The sequence below is a fragment of the Dermacentor variabilis genome, chromosome 4 (genome assembly GCF_050947875.1).
Source record: "Dermacentor variabilis isolate Ectoservices chromosome 4, ASM5094787v1, whole genome shotgun sequence".
Classification (NCBI taxonomy): domain Eukaryota; kingdom Metazoa; phylum Arthropoda; class Arachnida; order Ixodida; family Ixodidae; genus Dermacentor; species Dermacentor variabilis.
Window position 1 is genome coordinate 34,672,985 of NC_134571.1, and position 21,595 is coordinate 34,694,579.

Genomic DNA, 21,595 nt, shown 5'->3' on the forward strand with positions numbered 1-21,595 from the left:
CAGTCTCCGCTTTTGTTCCGCATTCGCCACCTTATCACTCAGATTCTCAATTACGACACCGCACGCATGAGCGGCTACCGCTGAAGTGAGCGTCGCGTCGCAGAAGAAACAACCGCGTCTGCCAGCGTCTCCGCGCTTCGCTCGTACGCGCCAAGTTCGGCACGACGTCACACGACGCGCGCATGCCGACGAGCCCCGCCCCCCGAAAATAGCGCTCTCAGCGAGAGTCGGCGGCAAAAAGAGCGGCGCGTCGTTTTGCCGTTGGGTTTCCCCCCACCACGAGCACACTCGTGGCCCGCCTGCCCTTTCCCCATTCTTGTGCTCATCGGGCTTGCACCTGTTGAGCCCCCGCCAGCTGCCACTCACGCCTCTCCTCTTTCTCCTCTCCTCCTCCTCCTCATAGGTGCGTTCGCCGGTGTGCGCGTTCGGGGAGGAGGGCATCAGTTTGGCTCGGGTGCGAGGGGATTACTCGCGCTGGACCAATCGAGTAGCGCGGCGGGCGACGCGCCTGCGCCGCCGGTGGGCACATAAAGACCGCGCCGGTCGCAAACAGCGCGCACACATTGTTTTGGAGGCACTGCCCTTAACACGCTTTTTTCTTCGGTCCCGATTCGGTATCGGCGGCAAGACCTTGTTCCTCGCACGTGCGGAAGCGACCGCCAAGAAGAGGCGGAGAGAAAAGCGGACAAGTTTCGCGAGCCCGCGGCGCCGCCAGTACAAGTGTGACTTTCGCTTTTATCGCACGTGCTCGAACCACCGCTTCAGCGGCATCACCGCCCGCCTTCTCTCGCTGATCTGGAAACCGCGTGCCACCAGTCCCTGCCGGCCAGCTCTCCTACGTAGGAACAAGCCTGTGCGACCCGTCAACCCGCATTATCGCCGCCGGCGCTCTCCGACCTCGGCTCGAAAAAAAATCTGCTCCTGATTCGGCCACTACATACCAAGGTGAGTCGGCGCAAACTTGTGTTACATGGTTCTCGGCGCTGTTTGCACAGAGCGTACCCCAATAGAGGCCGTATCGAACTGTGGGCTTTAGAAAACAAGGCCCTGCTTATTTTTTTTTTCGGGCATGGCACGCTTAGTCGAGAGAAACAGAGAAAACTTATTCAGCGTCGCGTTGATATCTCTGTAACTCGACAAAGCCAGCTTCGAAAACGCACCGAGCTCACAGGCTCTCTTCAATGGCATCTATGTGCAGCTTGAAATACCACCGGTTTAGAGAACCCAATTACAGTGTAGAATATTCAAAGGCATTCGGCGATACAGCTTTATGCGAGCGCAAAGTAGTGCATGTGTCGTAGACATTCTGTACATGGCGCGTGGTGGCCATACACTGCAAGTAATGCGGACTCTGCGGACTAAATGTTAACTTTTCTTAATGCTTTATTATGTGGCCATTTGATTTCTCATTGCCGTTTTCTCCTCTAAAGGAAATTGCTGCCTTTCTGCCAGCATTCAAAAGTTTCAAGCGGCCGGATGATTGTGTTACATCCAACGTTTCCATATCTGAATAAATGTGTGAATACTTTGTTATTAAGAAGACTAATGTGCCAATTATAGGAAGCCTTATATCTCTGCAAACAGGGATATGGACAGCAAGAAATATACTGTGAAGAAAGGAAAGGTATCTATCTGCCTGTCATTGTTTCGAGTCCAGACAGCCGGAACAAAAGCTGACGAAATGTGATGAAACCCATTTAACATCGTGCTTATCTCCGATAATTGTCCTTGTTACCTGAAAGTAAAGCAAACAGAAATACCACTCGCAATCGATGTACAGAGCTATCAATACCTCTCGTGAGCTGATACAGCAAACTTCAAGTAGCGATCACATAGTTGTTACTAGAAGATAGTTGTTGCTTCGTGCAGCCAAACAAGGTATCGCGGCGTGAAACACCCGTCTGTCGCGCGAACAAGTGAGACGGCAGGGGCGGGGCATTGACACGCGCGGTTGAACGATATCGCAATGATGCTCTCACGCGTGGCAAACACCAGAGATTAGCCACCGAATCTAAAGGGACGAGCCAGCAGGGCCTAAGCAAAACAGTGCGGACGAAAAAATATTCGGAGTGCCTGAGGAATAGTGCTTGAATAGATGATGGCTGCTCCTATACTTTTGATTGGTAGAATTGTGTCACCCTCATTCAATGCTCGTAGAACAGCATTACTGTGCAACCTAAGTGAATAAGTGTGCTATGCGCTCCGCGGTCTCATTACTTAATATCACTGCAGTTATATTGCATGATTAAATTACTTAGGTGTGTGGCGCTGAAATCAACTTTAGCCTGCCGCGTTCACCAGGGGCTTGGTCATGCAATAGACGAATTGCCTGTCAGGCCAGTTGCCAATATAGAGTGACTGATTTCCACCAGTCATATCGCTTTCCAGCGAATCACAAACTTGTAAAAATAACTTTCCCGTAAACCACGCTTGTAATTCAGGGTACTTACATGCACTCAAAATAACAATCGGGCTTCTTAAAAGGCATGTCTCCTGTATTGAAATCCAGGTGGGAAAAACAATGCTGGCAGAAACCATCTCATGGATAACTGACGACGATAGTGCGATTAGCATTGAAGCATTGTAACGACATACCGTATTGCCACCACCGAAACGCGTCACATATGAGGCATTTACTGCAGCTAGGCTCCTCACTCGCGCTTTCCTTTGGCCACGCTGCGCCCCCTAGCGGTGCTGCCGGAAAGTGTGTGTGTGAGGTGCGTGCCTGAATATGTATGACGCCAGTTCGATTACGCCCATCACTGGGGAAATTCTAGAGCTTTTCTTTTTCATTGAAAATGTTGGAGACATATATATATATATATATATATATATATATATATATATATATATATATATATATATATATATATATATATATATATATATATATATATATATATATATATATATAGGGGTTTTCTTCAAAGTTCAGCACGCAGGACCCGACGTAAAATACGCAGGAAAGAGACGACGAACTTTTTGGGAGACTTCTTTTACTTAACGTTTTCGGCTGGTGGACCAGCCTTCGTCAGAGTACTCAGAGTACTCAGAGTACTCAGAGTACTCTGAGTACTCTTACTCTGACGAAGGCTGGTCCACCAGCCGAAAACGTTAAGTAAAAGAAGTCTCCCAAAAAGTTCGTCGTCTCTTTCCTGCGTATATATATATATATATATATATATATATATATATATATATATATATATATATATATATATATATATATATATATATATATATATATATAACAGCAAGTGAATCAAAGATCCTGCAAAGGTTAATCGCATTAAATATTAGGCAGAAACCATTCAAGGTTGATTGTCAAAGTCAAGCGAGAGCTTGCCGGTAGATCTTCTGAGAAGTGCTTCTAGGGACCCGTATTGGTTAGTTTTCCATTGCTTAATGTTATGAGGAATGCGAGTTCTATGACGCTGCACTGCCTTCAAGATCGTCTCACAAAGTCGCCACGTTTGATTACACTGCCTCCAGGATCGTCCCAGCTCAGACGACATTGTCTCTATGATCGTCTCTGTTTATTCAGTCAGACAGTTGCCCGTGCAAAGCGGTGTGAACAGTAACTTTAACACGAAAGCTAAGTAGACTGCCAAAACGGCGCGATCGGAGATCTTTGTTAGGGACAGAACGCGTTCAGTCACTGCAATGTCACAAAGTGGGCGGTCCTCAATATTTTTGAGAACGGGAGGGTGAGAGCCGCCAATAGGCAAGCGTTGAACTGTCCTGATTTGACGTGCCTTGTTGGTCGTCTGCTTGGGTACACTATACTGCAAAACGAAATGTTTCTCGCCTTTTAACGGATAAAATATTTATATGAAACAAAATATATTTTTTTTTCACGCGTAAACACGTTTTGATATAGTAAATAGTAATACGTATGGCTTCTACAATTTCTCACTATTAGTTTTTCGGCATGGTCCTTAGGTGGTGTCACGCAGAGCGCAAAGAAAAAAAAAAAAAACGACGTGAGCAGTGGTGCGCTTTTCAAAGGGCAACGACAGCGTCGTGTCGTTGCACCGCAATTTCTGACTAGGCCCCTGATCTCTGCGCGTCAGAAGGCGCCGATCAACGCCCTGTTCGTTTTGGGAAGCGAAAGCGACGCCGGAATTCACTTTCTGCCATCTTTTCAAACGCATTTCGCACCTCCAACCGCCTAGCTTCCTCCTCGATCAACGTGGACACACTAACCGAAGCTCCCGTTGCAAGCGCCATATTCTCGAATAAGGCTATGGATTGGATCCGAACGTGCCATTTTGTAGCCGCAGCCGCCGTTTGGATTCAATCCAATCCACTACACGTGCCATGCGAACAGAACACTTCTGGTCGCGTTCTGCTTTTAGCAGACGACGTGCTCGGTTTCAGAATGATTGACAGGAGAGTGCCATCATTTTTACGTCACCGAAAACGTGGCTGCGCCGCGCGGCTGACGACGTCGGAGCGGCCTATAGGCCAGTCGCGTGAGGCGCAACTGAACGCGCGTTTTGAATAACGACCTTAATTAAATGAAATTATGAAGTTTTACGTGCCAAAACCACTTTCTGATTATGAGGCACGCCGTAGTGGAGGACTCCGGAAATTTCGACCACCTGGAGTTCGTTTACGTGCACCTAAATCTAAGTACACGGGTGTTTTCGCATTTCGCCCCCATCGAAATGGGGCCGCCATGGCCGGCATTGGATCCCGCGACCTCGTGCTCAGCAGCCCAACACCATAGCCACTGAGCAACCACGGCGGGTATGAACAACGATCTCCGATCGCGCCCGAGAACTTTGCTGGGGCAGCAGGAAACCGTCTACAACATTCGAAATCATCTATAACAGACTATCGCCTGTGGCATTCGAGCGTCGCGAAATAACAAATTGCATGACGTGGAGGGCTATCGTGCACTTGAAATGCTGAGCTAAAGGAGGTGGAATCTCGTGACAGATAGAGATGATGACGAATTCCTGAATAGAACTTCTAGAACAAAAAAATGTGCGTGCTGCAGTGCTCACGGCGTTCTAGATGGCACCCGGCAGTGGAGCGGGAGAGCGCGCTTGGAGCAAATACAAGGTGTTCATGTTCCGCTGCTGAAAATCACCAAAAAATACGCTTGCCTATAGGAACTACAATTGATTTATCTCAGTAACATATTGGGTTCACAACATTTAATACTAGAAATCATGGGTGAATGAACTAAGTTGTTTTGAGAACACCTGAACCTGCTTATCGGCGCTCTCACAGCTGTGAACTGTAGCTAGATTGTTAGAGTGGAATCGTTTATTTATGAAATGACTGAAAATGGATCGTTGCTCGGTAATTTGAAATCTACGTTTATCGACAGTCACACACAGCAGATGTTTTGTTTCACTGATTCCTTCTTTCGTCGTTTCATTTCTTATTGTTTGTAAAATTCGATAAAGCCCACACTATATCTCCGCCGCTCCATACAGCTAATGATTCATACCAGACCAAAACTCGGCAATGTTCTGAACTATGTGGCTACCCACGCTTGGCGCGTCTTCATAGCACACGTACTAAACGTGATTAATCTTTAACCCTTCCTATGAAGAGAGAGCAGAGGCAGACACTACCTGATGATCGCTACAGCTTGCCTAAACTATGACGTCAGAATACGTGTTTGCAACCGCGATGACGCGTAATCACGTTAATTACGAGAACGCGGTGTTTTCTTCGGATACTTGCAACGTGAGCGCTGTGACCTCGCGCCTAATCCGACAAGACTGATGATAGGGGCGTAGGCTTTAAAAGTTGCAGGCGGTTTTTTGGTCTGGAGCACTTGCTGCAGTCATTTGCTCTAACTTGGAGAGAGCGTGTATTTCTTGCGCACGAACAGTTAATATTTCAAATTACAGAGACGTTACACCATATAAGTGATGCAGGCCATAAAAAAATTTCCAATGACTTCCAAGTCACTGCGGGATTATCGGCAATGAACGGACCGATCAAGCTGCCCCTTCAGCCCATACTGAGAACCACCACGTACCAATTCCACTTTCTAGAACTGACGCAGCACGCAAGCTCCGCCTGCTTGCTCGGCAGTGCACCACGTCGTAATGGAATTAGCCACATTTAAGAAATTCTGGACTGTATTCCCTGGATCCCACATTAAGTCTTCGAGCCCCATCAAAGCTTCGCCGTGGACACGCCGCGCTTTTGTATCGACTATGGTTGGGCGTTGCCTTTACCAAAGCCTATGCGTTCCGCATAGGGATGACTGACACCACAACCTGTGGCCAATGCAGCCATGAAGAATCGATTGGCCATATTTTGTGCGCCTGCTCGCAGTACAGTCCACAGAGGGAATGCCTTTACCACGAACTTGACCAGCTGAACGACCTACCACTATCGGGAAAAAGAATTCTACGCCATCGAAAAAACCTAACGTCACAGAAGAAGGCCGTGCAAGCGCTATGCGCTTTTTGCGTTCTACCGGCCTTTGTGAACGTCTCTAACTGGAACGCCTTTTGTGTATGTCTCTGTGTGTGCGTGTTTTTTTTAACGCTTTTCTCTCTGTCCTCTTTCTATCCCCTATCTTCCATCCCCAGAGTAGGGTAGCAAACTGGAGACATATCTGGTTAACCTCCCTGCCTTTCCTCATCTCTCTCTCTCTCTCTTGAGAGCGAAACGCAGGAGCGTGACATGTCACCTTTGCGCCCTAGCTGGTTCGCTGTTACCACATCTGTGACGCAGTGACTAGATGTATTGCTGAGAAGCACGAGGTTCGGGGTTGGATTATCAGGATTCACCAAATTACGGCGTCTTTCATAGCCCCGGTGTTTGTTTGTGGCGTCAAACCTTACAGATCAATTACATTAGCCCCTTTGTTTTGCTGGGACGCGACACCCCATCAATCCGTCTATACGACTTCCTGTACTTCTCTTATGTAGAAGGTAAGTCGAAAAAAAAAGTATTAAGCATGAACAGAGGGAGACAATAGCGATGAAGCGTTACAATGCAAAACATATGTACATATTGGTCAAAGGCTTTTTTTTTTAACTTTCTGTAGAGATAATTCCCGGAAGAACAACAACAACAGCTCGTGACGGGCTTCAACCTGAGTCATTTAACGAACTGAAGAGATTCACCACTGGCCCGCGGGAAGCCGAAATCACCCAAGAAGTCGTGATGTCACCTCGCGCATTGCAGACCGGGGCTACCTAAAAGAACGCCTCCTATTACGGATGGCAACCTACAAGTTTTGTCACTGTGGGCTCGGAGCTTCGAATAGAGGTTCTTTTCATCTATGAGCATTTCACGCGGAATCTCAACCAGACTCGCCCTCTAAATATTTTTTTCCCCTAGAGCACTGGTCGAAATAGAAGCGCTAACGGCTCTGCAGTGTTCGAAGAATTAGAACGGGCCTGGTGCGCACCAGGTGCGATAAATTGTACGATATGTATGTGAGAACCCCGTGCTCAGGAGCACACTTCCCTTCGTGGACATCTTGGCTCAAGCCTAATATCACGTAATTCTTCCACCACTATAGATGACTCCGTCTCCATCTGCCTGTGAACCTCTGTCTCGCTTGATTCCGCGTACGGAAGGTATTTTGTCTCGCTTAAGCACTGAGGACCGACTCCGTCTGACCCAACACAGGGCTGCAGTCGCTGTTTGGCCGCGCACTTGCAAAAGACCCGATCATGAGCGCTGGTTCGCTTCCGCAAGTCCTCGCCGAGGAGTGCGGCCCATTGCCGCCAAGCTCTCGCCGATGACCGGCAATATGTGCTCGTAAACTGCGCAGACAGTGCTATTGCGGTCGTATACCGCGGTGCCACCCGTAGCATAAAAAAAGAAATGCTCCGTCAACTACCTCAAACCACGATATGAGAGAAAATAATGACCGGCGAAGAGCGAAATATCAAGAGGATTGCAAAGCTTCGCTCTGGAAAGGATATCATCCGCTGAACAGTAGCATGGCCGTGTTCATCTGTTTCTTTGCCGAGATCTACGCTAAACCGTAAAGTGGTGTTGCTGTCGTGATGCCTGTGTGGCTTGAACTGCTGAGTATTGGTCAAGCTTATATTATTCTGCCCATTTGTCTAGCTTGTTTGGAGCTCACGCTTCAGCAACAGTATTACCTGCTTGCACGACGATATTAAAACAGCAGGACTTTCTTCTACGTCGAAGGAAGTCTACACCTTTACACGGCACCTGTGCAAGAGCTATCATAAGGAACGCCCAACTTGATCATACGGCCGGGAACGTTAGCTCTGTAGGTCGCGGACTTGATCCAGGCGGCAGCTGCGGTGTTTCGGTGGGGACGAAATCCAAGAACTCTCGCGTAGTTTCATTTAGGTGCACGTTAAAGAACGCCAGGCGGTCAAAATTAATCCCGTCTCTTCTTCTACGCCGTGCCTCATAATAAGATTGTGGTTTTAACACGTAAAACATCAGGATCTAAATAATGTTCTGAGATGAGAGCGTTGCGTGGTTTGCCTTCGGCCTGAATGTCGTCTGCTCAATTGAGGTTCTGCGAATTTTATCCGGCCAGCATCGAATTTTATCGCACACTGTATCTGTGAGACATTGCAAGATCCTCTCAAGATCAGCCTCAGCCTTCACTGAGTGCTATATATGCGCTCTACTGAATGCTATCACGTCTCGTAACAATGTGACATTCAAGTCGCTGATGTCAAAATATACGGCCATGTAATAGAACTCGGCAGTTCACGAAGGTTAACTCACTGCGATATGGCATGACAACCAGAGAGGTTTACGAACGTATGGACAGATAGCAGACAGTGAGGCTCGTCGATATATCTTACGTTCTTGATAGGTGTGCGAAGGCGGAACCAACGTGAGAAACCGAGAATGGAAACAGGGTAGCGTTGGGTCTTAGGTGGGGTCCAAATGGAGAGGGTGGAAGCAGCGTGCTTCCCAGGCTGTGGGCTACATTTGACTTGCGTTGAAAATAGGAATGCACGCGGAAAGCGAGACCATTAAGTGTGCCGCGACAAGCTGAATAAGGAAAATTTGGTGCCCCTCTGTGATCACGCGGTGAAAAACTGGGTAACGTGAGCGAGTGGCTTTAGTGTATACAGGAAAGCTGTAGTGGTCCGGCCTGTGCCTTTACCTTGTTGGGAGAATGAGGCGAGTGGGGAAGATAGGTGACGCAGTAGGTAGAACGACAGGGATAACAAAACAGCTCCTAATGATGAATGCACTACGACTCTCCGCACGATATGCCTTGTGCTGTGCGACGGAAAGCCGGTGCTCTATAGTAGCATCCCCACGCTGTTTCTTATTCAAACGCAAGTACGTTGGCGCGAGCAGGCAGCAGTTTGAGAACGTCAAACTCTTTCGCTTGTCGTTGCCTTGACTCAAAGGTCTGGCGCCGATGTGTCGCTGTACTGACGTTGATTAAGCCGAATATCAAAGCTGACGGTGAGGACACGCGTCACCTTTCCCGATCTACACCAGGGGGGTATTCTATGAGAGTCCACCTACACTCTAAAATAATTTGCACTCATAAATTGAAAGAGGGTGTAAATGTGTCTATAACTCGCACCCTTAGGGTGTGATTTATATAACTGACACCCTAAGGATGTGATTTATATACACATTTACACCCTTTTCAACACTTAAGGGTGTAAATTATTTTACAGTGTAGTGAACTGTCCATTTCGGCCGCTGCTGATTGGATGCAGCTGTACGATAGAGGAGGAGAGGAGCGGCCCTAGCCAATCAGCAGCGACCGAAATGGACAGTCCACTAGATGGACTCTTACCGAATACACCCCCAGCAGTCAACGGGATCTAGCCAACGCTGGTCGCAGAGGAGCCGATGTGCCGAGTGTTTCGTATGAAACTTACGGAAGGTTTCTGAGCACACGGCTGGCATTGCTATCGGCTTCAAGCTGATATTGGACGACGCCGAAGCAAACGCGCAGCCGCATTCCTTCAATCATGCGGTAGAAGCTATAGACAGGCGCGGTATAATTTTGTTGCTTTCGTCAGGGCCCCGGAGTTGGAGAAAGTGCGAACACAGGACGATAATGGCGAGTCAAGGGTGAAAAACAGCATTCCGAGAGTATAAGCCTTGCTCTGTACGACACGTGTCCGCATGTTTTCACCCAAGTCCTCAATGGGCGTATACCGTAGATGTCCGTGTATAGCGCGTCTGTGTAGCGGAAAGACGAGGAGTGTCCGTTGTTTGTCGAGACGAGACAATCTCGCGACGCCTGTATCGAGCTGGTAGGCCGCCCTTTTGAGGTTCTTCAATGTTTTTGAGGCTGCCGACAGCTTTTGCGCCGAGAACCAGTCGTTCAGACATGAGTAAAATGTAGACAGCGGGAGAAAACAAGGGAATCAAGACGAGAGAGCTGCGATAAAAGATCGAGAGGCACGTAACCTGATCGAGGAATGGCATCAGCCAAATGCGGTTGCCACTTTCGGTATGCGGGCAATGTGGGGAGCGCGGCACTGGAGTGGCTAGAAACAGGAAATGATAAAGTGAAGTGAGAAGTTGGCAGGCTATGAGTTTTCGCAGCAAGGAAAGCGGGCTCACGCAACAACGGAGAGACACGCTTCTTCATAGAGAAGCGAGTGCCTAAGGCGATAGTGCTTAACATATCCTCATGAAATCGTCATATGAAGCCGTTATTAATAATTGGGTCGTCTTTGTTATGCTTAGCTTCACCCTTATAGCAGATGGCAAAGAGAAAAAGAACTTGCTCAACACTATACCATTGAGGATCAACTCACAACCCTGCGGTAAAAGGCAGTTGGGAGCCGTATACGCGGTAATATTGCTGATCTGTCGCGCTTATACTGAGGTATCACCATTTTATTAGATTATATTTATTGAATGGAATGTGACCTTCTATGCGAGAACTGCACAAGGACTAGTCGGCACATCACGCATCGATTGGTTGAAGAGAACTTAGAAAGCATGAAGCGTAAACCTCGCAATATAGAAAACGACAAGCATTTTGTTTTTGCACCTGAAAGAGCGGCAATGACAGTGAAGCGATAAAAAAAAAAGAGGCACAATGGTGCAATTCGAACCCATTGGCTATTTGTGCAGGGTTCTCTGCGCCGCGCAGAGTGCGAGCGTGGTGGCATCTGTGCACATGTGGCACAAGACAAGCAGACGAAGATAACGTGGTGTTTATCGAAAAGGATTTGTTCTTGTTTATGCGGAGCTGACTATTCCGTTAGACACTATTTGATTTGATTTATGATCAGTTTCTTTCGTAATTTTGTTAACATATGTTTTTTTTTGTTATCATCATACCGCCAGGTTCGTGGCCGATCCCAGCACGGTGAGTTTGTGTCATCGTTAAACGGATCGTACTACTACTACTACTATTACTACTACTACTACTGCTACCACCACCACCAATAATAATAATAATAATAATAATAATAATAATAATAATAATAATAATAATAATAATAATAATAATAATAATAATAATAATAATAAATATTTTTAGCAGCTGGTGATGTCAGATTCCGCTGAGGTCGCAATGAATGAGTTCAGTGCAGGAAAACTCGCTTAAGTTCGAAATTTTTTTTCTTGCGCAAAATCTTTTAGAATATGGTTGTAAGCCAACAAGGAAGGTACTACTTTACCGGGGTTGGGGGCGTACCACACCCTAAGCACCTTCACGCGTGACGAATGTTAAGTGAGTTCACGGAGCAGCATGTAATTGATGTTATTAACTTTAATTGATTCAGCACTGGCTTGGAGTTTCCGGAGTTTCGAAGCTCTCGAATTAGCCACTCTTACGCTTCTTTCCGCGCGGAAGCGCTGATAGAGAAAAAAAAAAGAGAAAGAAAAGCTTCCAGGACGTCCTTTTTATTGGACGCGTCCACGCCCACTGCGTGTCATTTACCGGACATCCGTACAATCTACACTTGCTGCAGATTTCAGACGACGTCAAGCGGCAAGCTTGCCGGGTGGAGTATACAAGGTTCATGAATGGCCATAACGTCAGCACAGAAAAAGAGGCCCTCTTGACGCAGGATCCCTCGATGCAACGCCCGAGCAATCGATCTTTCCTATAGCTCCGAAAGGTCAGGAATTATCGTGTTTGGAGGAAGGAGTATCGGAAAAGAACTAACACCTTTGTGTCGAGATAGTGGTACAAGGGTGTTGCGTTATCACTCACGCCGTTTTATTACGCACGTTTATATCGCGCAACGAAGTCAGAAGGTTGGCAGTTTCTCGGAACGCTCGGTGCGGCTAACGAAGATTGAACATATCGTATCAATAAGGCTAACAGCCAGTTTTTCTCATTCGAGGGATGCCAGACCGTGCGACGAAAAAGATTGCGCTGACGGTGGTGGCTCATTCATAGATAACGCTATCTTTGTGACGACATCCCTGCTGCCAAATGCAGCGCGCAACCGGAGACACAACAGAAATGGAGCAACGAGCGAGTCTAGTGAATATATAAGCTGTAACGTCCGTTCGCTTTGTATTTGGGACATAAATGAAATAGCTCTAACGAGTGTGTTTGCACCATAACCCAGTTATGCGCCTTATCTAGCAGGCGGGCGTCGTGCATTTGTTCTCAAGGAATGTGTCATGAATTGTCACTGCGGGGATTCGTCTGGCGTGCCCTCTGGCTATGACTACACCTTGAGCTCAGCGGCGTCGAAGTCCGATTACTTCGTCCTAACACTCATTGATTGTCTCCGCCTACGCGGTGAATAATACGGGTGATTTATCCTGAGGTCCCTTTGGATTCGTTCCCTTTGTCTGAGGAGAGAAATGTGTGTCGGGATTACGTATAACCTTGCTGCATGTTTTAAACACAAGTTTACTTCAACTGCTTGCGGATTTGCCTAGAGGACAGAAATATAACATTCAGTATTCACAAGACTGCGCTCAGAAGAACTCTTTTTAAGCATGGTCTCTCTCGTATTACTCGTCGTTGGTCGTTATAGAACATGAATACTTTATAGACTACCAACAGACTTCAAGTAAACTGATTTTGCCTATTATAGGCACGTTCTCCTGGCTACACAAAGCCTATATACTTTCTACAGACAAAAGTCGTTAACAAGTCGATTTCCTTTGGTCTAACCACAGTCCGTGGTTCGTAGACTTCGAGACATCTTGCGGAAAATGTACAGATTTTTTCATAGTGACTCACTTTGGGAAAGTTAACCTCATACAAAGTCTATACACGTTTGTCAACAAAGGATGCAAGGCCATACGTCCACAGAGTGTCCACAGATATTCTCAGTACGTCACAGAACGTCTGCGATTTTTTCTATACCCTATGAATGAACTTTTATGAAGGCCAGGGCTAGCTCACTGCCATTTTCACGAACTGCCCGTTCTGAATGCAGCTTCCGAAAACTTGCAGCTGCTGGTAGTGGTGCACGGTCGTGTTGTTGCCACAGGTGGTGCTAACCTGGCAGTCAGTGCCGACAGTTGATCTTCCTGAGCGCCGCTGTACGTAATAGAATGTCCGCTATAAGTCGTCCATGAGTCCACAGTCGCGTTAAAAGGCTGGAAGATGCGACAACCCTTTTTTGCACTGTGCGCAGTCCTTCCTTAAGCACTAGATGTCGAAGATACGCATGAGAAAATGTGCTTCTCTCCAGTAGGTCAGATACTCACTTCCTGTTCGCAATGAAGCACTGGCGCCGTGAGATATAGCGCTCCACGTCGACCGCTTCGTTGCGGTCTATGCAAGGGGGAGAATAGGCGCGAAGGAGGCCACACTGGGGTGAATGCCGATCCTGTCCAGATTTTATGCAACAGCGTGACTTCATTGCTGAGGCATGGTTAGTGTGGCAGGATCTCTCTGCTGCTGGCCAGCGGAGTAGCTGGAACAGCGAGAGGAGACCGGAGGAAGCGGCAAGACGTTGATAAAGTCTGAGCTCCACGACATCGTGATCCATCCATGGGCTTTCGCGTTCCAGAGAAATTCCGAGCCCTTGTTCACAAAATTTCGCTTTTTTCGTGTAAGAGCGTTTTTCCCCAGGGCATTCGGGTTCGAGTCGCTCGTGACCGCGATCGACATGATGACGAAACGTCCACGTGGATGATGGCCACTGAAGGACGGAACATCCAGGAAAATAAGTTCTGTGATTGCGAACCCTCCTTGCAAAACGACATTTCACACACAACCAGTGCTCTGCGGCCGCCCAACGGCCGTACTATACGTCGTATAATCGGAAAAGGTCGTACATATTGGTTTAACCTGCCCTGACGAGGGCAGGGAATGTAAGCCAGTTTACGGCCTAGCATTGCTCCAAATCTGGGGTTCGAGAGCTTTGGGGAAAGAGATAGAGAGGTAGATAGAGGAGGTAGACAGATACACTTATGCAGAGCGAGCGAAGGAAAAGAGAGAGCCGTCCCCACCCAGTAGAGGTTTTGAACGCTGAAGACACATTACCAGGCTCGCAGCTTGACCCGAACGTCAGCTTCCGTCAATCTTGGCAGTGGCTTAAGAGCGTATACAAAATAGTTTGGACTGTGAGAGCAGCGTTCGCGAACGTAGAGCTTATTAAAAGTTCCAGTGCCATTAAAAAAAGAACGAAGAAAAACGTTGTCCTCTTTACGGCAGCTAAGCAACAACAAATGAAACATTGTTGAACTCTGCACCATCTCCGGGTCGGACGTGTTGAACCCATCAGCCTTTTATCAGACGTGGCACATTTTTTTTTGTTTGTAGCCGATTACCCAGTTGCACTACACGAACGAGGCGAAGAAAGATAGGGCGCTCTACTTAGCTTGCCGTGGTCTTCGGCGGCTCCGCGGCTAACGCTTGTAAACGTTGTGAGCCGTTCGCCTTTGACCAGCGGTCTCCTTCAAAGGCCGCTTAACGCTAAGTTTAGAAGGAAGGCTGGAGCGCACACGGGTTTTGGCTAATTGCCTTTGCGGCGGGCACATATGCGTTACAAACTCGCCTTGGATCATATGATAACACGAAGGGGCGACGCAGGACGCTTCGACTACAGTAATTTTTTTTTTTGCTCGGTTCATCGTTGCTAAAACTGGGTCATTAGGCAGCGATAAAACTTCCCATACACACAAGAAGATATGCAGTGTCGAAACGTAGATGCGAAATGAAAAAAAAATAGCGCTTACCCTAAAAGCACCTATTCTCACGCGAGCCGGGCCGTTGGCGTGAATTTCCATAAGCGCCACATTATGACCACGCTGCGGTGCATTTAGATTGATTTTCTCTCGAAGGTGCTGCCGCCCTTTGCGCTTATATGCTTCACGGAAGCAGATCAAAGATTGCCCGCATGACGATCGGGTGCTCTTTATAGGAAATACTGCCGCTATTTGCACATCGCGTTAGTTGCACGGGACAGAAATAACCGCAAGCTAAAGTTACTTATCGGAAAAGCATTTATCACCGTGTTCTTCGACTTTCGTAAAGCAGAGTTCGGAATGCCACGCAACTTTTTAGCCATAAGGCCGCGAGGAGTGCCTTAAATATGCTGTAGATGACGTTTAAATGACGGTGTGTTTTATGTGAACACGTAACTACCCCCGCCTTTTTTTTTATCAACTCACAAAGCGTCGGAGTGCTTAACTTATGCGACTTGTCGTTATATTTATTTATTTATTTATTTATTTATTTATTTATTTATTTATTTATTCCGTTATTGAGGCAACGTGGCCCGCGGGGTTGTCAGAAAGATCATAACTTTGCCGTTCCTTTTAGGTTTACATAGCACCCGCACATTGCTAATGCGACTCCTACTTCACCGTGTGCTCTATGTACTGCCTGGCGCACTTTCTACAGCACGTAAACAATCGTTGAGTTCCTTAGGCCACATCCTCACGTGTTGCTGTGGCATTCTGTCAAATTTGTGCCGAAATTAGTCGAATTAGCGTAAAATTATTGTATGACAGTCTCGAACGCAATATTTTAACTCTGCTGCTGAACACAAGTGCGCAGGTCCGATTTCCGGCGGCGCCGACGGCGGCCGCGTTTCGATGGGCGCAATGTGTACGTAAGACCTATGTGCACGTTTAAATGGTTTCAGGTGTTGAAACTACCGCATTCACTACCGCAGCAAACCGTACAGTTTAGCTACAACGCCGGGTCGTCACGCAGAACGAAGGAATAAACTAATAGAGAAAGAGAAAGAAGGTGAACAGAAAACGATAATAAGAAAGCAGACATCTTTGTAGTCTTGCCTTTTTCTCCTTTTTAGACACACACGTCTGCGGCCCTGCGAGCTTCCAAAGAGTTTCATTTTCACTGATGAATGTTTTTTTTTTCTTTTTGGTTGTAGTTTTATAACGATTCGTTCTTTCATGGGGAGGGCGGTACTGGGCTACGAGTACACATGCCAGCGCAAAACGTTATATAGCCTACACAGTGGTTTACACAACTGAATACCCGAAATTCGTACCGCTTAACGGGCTCTCTTCACGATCCGTACCTGTGATAGCGCTGCACTCTTGGCAGTGAATGTTTTTCATGGGAGAAAACGTTCGCTGCAAAGGAGCAGACAGTGGACAGGCGGCTTTCACTTACGGTTATCAGTATGCTGGTAAAAAGTACTGCGAGGCTTTAGGCCCATTAATGTGCGAGACTGAGACGCCCAGAACTGCAGGGGAAAGGTTACGTTACAAGTGGACATATTACTGCCTTGTCTGCATTGAACCTAACTACACACACAGCTAACCATATTTTACGATACACGACGTCTTAATTTACTTACGTGTGCTTATAAATTTGATGCACTGCTAAGTGTTGAATATTAAAGATCTTCCAGCGTCTAAAAGCACCGCTAGGACTCTGAGAAAGGAAGTATTTGAGAGTTTCGGACTAATTTTGACCACCTATACATTTCTAACGTGCACCCAAAGTATGGCACGCATACAATTTTTGCCTTCCGCCTCCTTCGAAACGAGGCCGCCGCTGCCAAGACTCTCACCTGCTACCTAGAGACGTCTAGCGTGAGGATTTCTTGCGTAAATGTGTTTATTCGTTGTCATGATCTCGGGCTAGCGGAGACGCGCGGGACAATGAAAATGGCGATAAGAATTAAAAGAGAAAAAAAAAAGAATCGTCACAAACTATACGGTCCCTAGCATGCTGGAAGAATAAGCAAGCACAACGTGATGAAGCAAACTGAAACAGAAAAGCACAGATCGCGAGATGCACTCTGGTGCCACACTTGTCGCCTCCTGTGGGCCATTCTCAACGCGGTATGGCCAGCCGGCTCACCTGCGATGCGTAGAGATAGGACTCTTCGCAAGCGGCGCAAATCTCGCGGGACTCTAAACAGAAATGGCACGCGGCTTATCGTCACTTCACCGTGGCGACTGCCGAGGTATTGTGTATACGCGTGCGATCCACCGCACGGTGCGGGTTGGGGTTATGGGACGCTCAAGGCTCGCATTTGAGCTTCTATAGAAGTTGGTGTTAAGTGGCGGCCATTCAGAAACAACAAATTTTGCGAGGAAGGGGCAGGGAGTCGTCCTCTGCTCTTCGTGACGGGCTTAGAACTTGGAAAAAAAAATGCTGGTAGCGCTATGCGCTTAGCCACTGTGCTTTTTCCAGCCAGTGTGCTTCAACCGATTCTTCCTCCGGGAAGATTTGGCTTTGACGGGACCCTTTTACTGACTTACACTATGTGCGTACTTGGTTACTTCGAGTGCGCGTATTCAATGCGCGTGTGTATGTGTGATCTCACCCATCATCCATATCATGTGGCAGGTTCCCCGTATCCGGATCAGTTATTAAAAAAATATGGAAAGAAAGATATAGAGGACGAGAACAGCGAAAATGGTAAGGGTGACATGTGCACGCTAATGAGCGGCACCGGTACTTCGGGGCCAGCAACGAAGACGCCGTGTTGCTGCGCTCCGGTTTTTTTCGAAACGGCGCGGGCTTGCGAAGAAATATCGTCTAGCCAGGAATGCTCACACAAATACGTTCGGTTCCGGTTGTCTGCGAGCCACTTCCGACTCAATCTGCTCGCGCCTACTTAATCTAAGTCGTTGACCTACCTAGACTTACCCTACTTACCGACTTACATTACCACACCGAGAAAACTGTATTTACGGCGCCGGGTTCGCCTCTGCAATGGCGAGTAGTCTCAGTGACAAAGAAATCGCAAGTTGGAACGAAGAGTATATCAGCATTCGCCGAGCATTGGGAGAGAGCGAGTTTCTGCTCTCTTGGGGCTGCAGACAGAAAGGATGCATGGCTGTTGTTTCCTCGCCGTCGCCTTTTCTTCCCTCCAAGAGGACAGTCGCTGTTCAGCAACCAGCCGCACCACCCCTGATGCAAATCCAAAGGGCGAGTTCTTAGAACGACGTCTGCGGTTGCTGCCACGGTAGCTTCGTTAGGCTCCTGCTGAGAGTAAGGAGGAAATTAAATCTGTAAAGAAACAAGCCTTCTGTTTGATTAAATCAAAACAGCCTAGGGCGCCTTCCAGCTTTGGGCAGTATACGCGTGCTTAGCTCTCTAGCCCTAAGAAAATAACGTCGTGAGGAGGACCGAGCAACAGGCAGAAGAAACAGCCCGATTAACGGGCATTTATTAAGCGCCAGAAAGTTTAGCACTCAGGGAAAGCGTGGCGTTAAGAACGACCCCGCGGACGGTTACTAATAAGGCAGGTTTCTTAACTTAGGTTGTCACATTTGGATTTGCTCATGTTCTCTTACAAAGTATACCAGTTCGGGACGTTTAAGGTGTCGTGTGTGGGATTGTTGCGCCATGTCCGAGAGGGCGCGCTGCACCTTAAGGCCGCCCGGGCGGCCTGACATTTCCACGTGCAAATTTTGTTCCTTCTCTTGTGCGCAGATATTGTGCGGCGTAAGTAAAAGACACACGACAATTAATTAATTAATGCGCACAGTGCTTGCTGGTGGACCTGAATTTTTATTACACATCAATTATATTTTACATTAATTAGAATTGCCAGTATATAAACTGACGATGGCTATATGCAAATGAACATTCAAATGGATGTTCGTCAGACAAATAATGCACGGCATTCTGCGTAGATGAGACTGCAAAAAAAAAAATAAAAAGGGGAAACAGATCTGGGCGCGATATGAGGTGATTATAAGAGATCAGTGGTGGATAATGAAAACGACACACACCGTAACGGATATCATCTGACAGAGCTGCAGAGGATCAGATGATGGTTAGGATATTAGAAAGTCTACAGTGGTCGAACGTGACGCGCGAGGGGGTTAATCTAACGGCATCAAAATAGTCTGCGTTGGTTTGAATCGAAGCTACTGAAGTCGAAGGCTTCCAGTAATGAAACACCGCACGTCTGTCGCGTGCCGGCGGTCATGTCGCTGCGACATTCGAATCAAGGAGAACTTTGGCGTAATTAAACAAACAGTACCACCTGCTTTCGCAGTGCGTTTAACATGTTGAGGACACGTTGAACTAGTATCAATAGGTTGGTTTACATAAATCCAATTCAAGCGGATTGAGTCAGAAGTCTGGTTGAGACGGCCGCCGTACAGATAGCGTGTGATGCAAAAATGGTTCTGGCGGGCCTAAATCTACGTGATTCGTCAAAAACAATTAATGCTAGGTCAAGGGGCATTTGCTCCTTTGTTCGTCGTTCTGAACCACCAACCCGACTCAAACCAACCCGACCCGACCTGTGCCGGGCGCTTCAGAGCTGCATCTAGGGGCAGTGCTAACCTGCCTATTGACGGTACAACAAACGATTGTTGATTGCGACGAGCCTAATTTCAGCCAGACACGCGGATTAGACACGCTTTCATCGGGTTCTTGAAGATGTTCACACTACACGCGGACCACAGAACTGCTTGTGGCTCAATTCTTTAGTAGTAGATGGCGTTTCTTCGAGTTCGTGCTGTCCACAATGCTGAACGGAGGTATGCCTGTGGTAATGTCTGCAGAGTTCCATGCAATAATTACGAGAGGGGATCACCTAAACTTCATCTTTATGACTTCAAAATGGCCTCGTGACTTTGCAAGGCTTTAAGAAAGTACTGGGTTATAAATACTTAAATAGACATTATTAAAACTGTCCGACGGCAGGATTCGAACAGAGGACCTTTAGCACAGAAGCCCGACATTGAGATCATTACGACACGGATGCATGGACAAGCGGAATCACTGCAGCTAGCATAGATAACGCGTCTTCGCAGAGTCGTTATTAGCATCTTCATCAAAAAGTATGAATTGCTTTGAAAGTTAGTTCAATTTAGGCCCAGAGAAAGCGTAATAAACGAAGCCACAAGAACGGCTCAAGCCCCAATCACAAAAATCAGAAAAACTAATGTACTGCCTTTCGTTCTCATGGCGGCTGATTGATTGCAGCGCCAGTGTTCCTTCTAGTAATTGTAAGAAACTCTGGGAATATCCACTCTAGAAATATATATACACACACACACACACACACACACACACACACACACACACACACACACACACACACACACACACACACACACACACACACACATATATATATATATATATATATATATATATATATATATATATATATATATATATATATATATATATATATATATATATATATATATATATATATTATTTTTGCCGTATTGTCTTTTATTTGTGACTAAAAAACCTCGCGCATCCTGCTTTTTGCACAAAGCATGAGGTAACTTGGGGTGGTCGAAGCAAAGGAACGAATACAAGAGACTTAAAATATTTCTCTCACTTAACCTCTGCAACATTTAACAGTTTTTGGTAAGGCAGGTTGTCAGTTCTTGATGAATTGCTTTTCTTTCTATTTAGTAAAGAGCAGAGACAAAAAAAAAAAAAGAAAACGTTGGTTCCAATAAAGACCGGGAGCAAAGCAGCGCATCTGTGAAAGAGGAAAAATGTGAATGCCGTGAAGTTTGCTTGAATTTTGCTTTGAATAGAAGCTTCTAGTTTCAGCGAGAGACCGATGAGCGAACGAACTATGTACAATGACCTGACAAAAAATAAAATAAAATAGCAACAAAGAAACGAGAAAGCTTTGAGGCATGATAACACAAGCAAGACCTTTTTCGGACCCATTGTAAAGCCTTTCCTTTTTTTGACCCTTTCAAAATGAAATAGGAGCAGGCTGTGTCGATTAAGTTACACAGCGGGAACCGTCAGTTGTCAGAGACAATGAAGGCAGCGTAATTCTTTGTTGTTCCGATTAGGGGCGGCAAACTGCTTTTGAATATATTACTCTGCCCTTTTTTGTGTGTAATTCCAGGAGGATCGCTCGCAGTTGTAATTTGTCGTTTACGTGGCTAACTGCACCAAAAATGGGCCCAGCATCACAATCTTGTTGCGTTAATAGGCCGATAATGTTCACCATTCCACAACGTGTTCAAGTTTTTGGCACAGCGGGTAGAACGTTAGATAAAGCTTGAATATAATGTCCAGATTTCGACACGAGAGGTCTTTTGTTATCAGGATCCAAGTTTCTTATGCCTGGCTGCTTTTCGGGGTTAAAGTACTCGCCTAGTCAAAGACAAGTCCCAGACACGTATAAAATTCAGAGGCGGGGAAGGGGGGAGGAGGCGGTCGTATGGGCTCCTGCAATGTTGAGCGCATCACAGTGCGCGGGAGAATAGAATACTAGTACAAACGCACACCTTGCCTCAGCTTTAAAGCCTACTTGAATATCCGCCT

General features: G+C 46.8%; 1 protein-coding gene across 1 annotated transcript in view; it reads left to right on the top strand.

The window, feature by feature from the left end:
• Positions 1 to 550: 550 nt before the first annotated feature.
• Positions 551 to 21,595, top strand: part of LOC142578929 (uncharacterized) — a 35,510-nt gene continuing 14,465 nt past the window's right edge. Inside the window, exon 1 of the mRNA XM_075688635.1 lies at positions 551 to 945. The gene's annotated coding sequence lies outside the window, so the exon portion shown is untranslated. The remainder of the gene's footprint in view (positions 946 to 21,595) is intronic.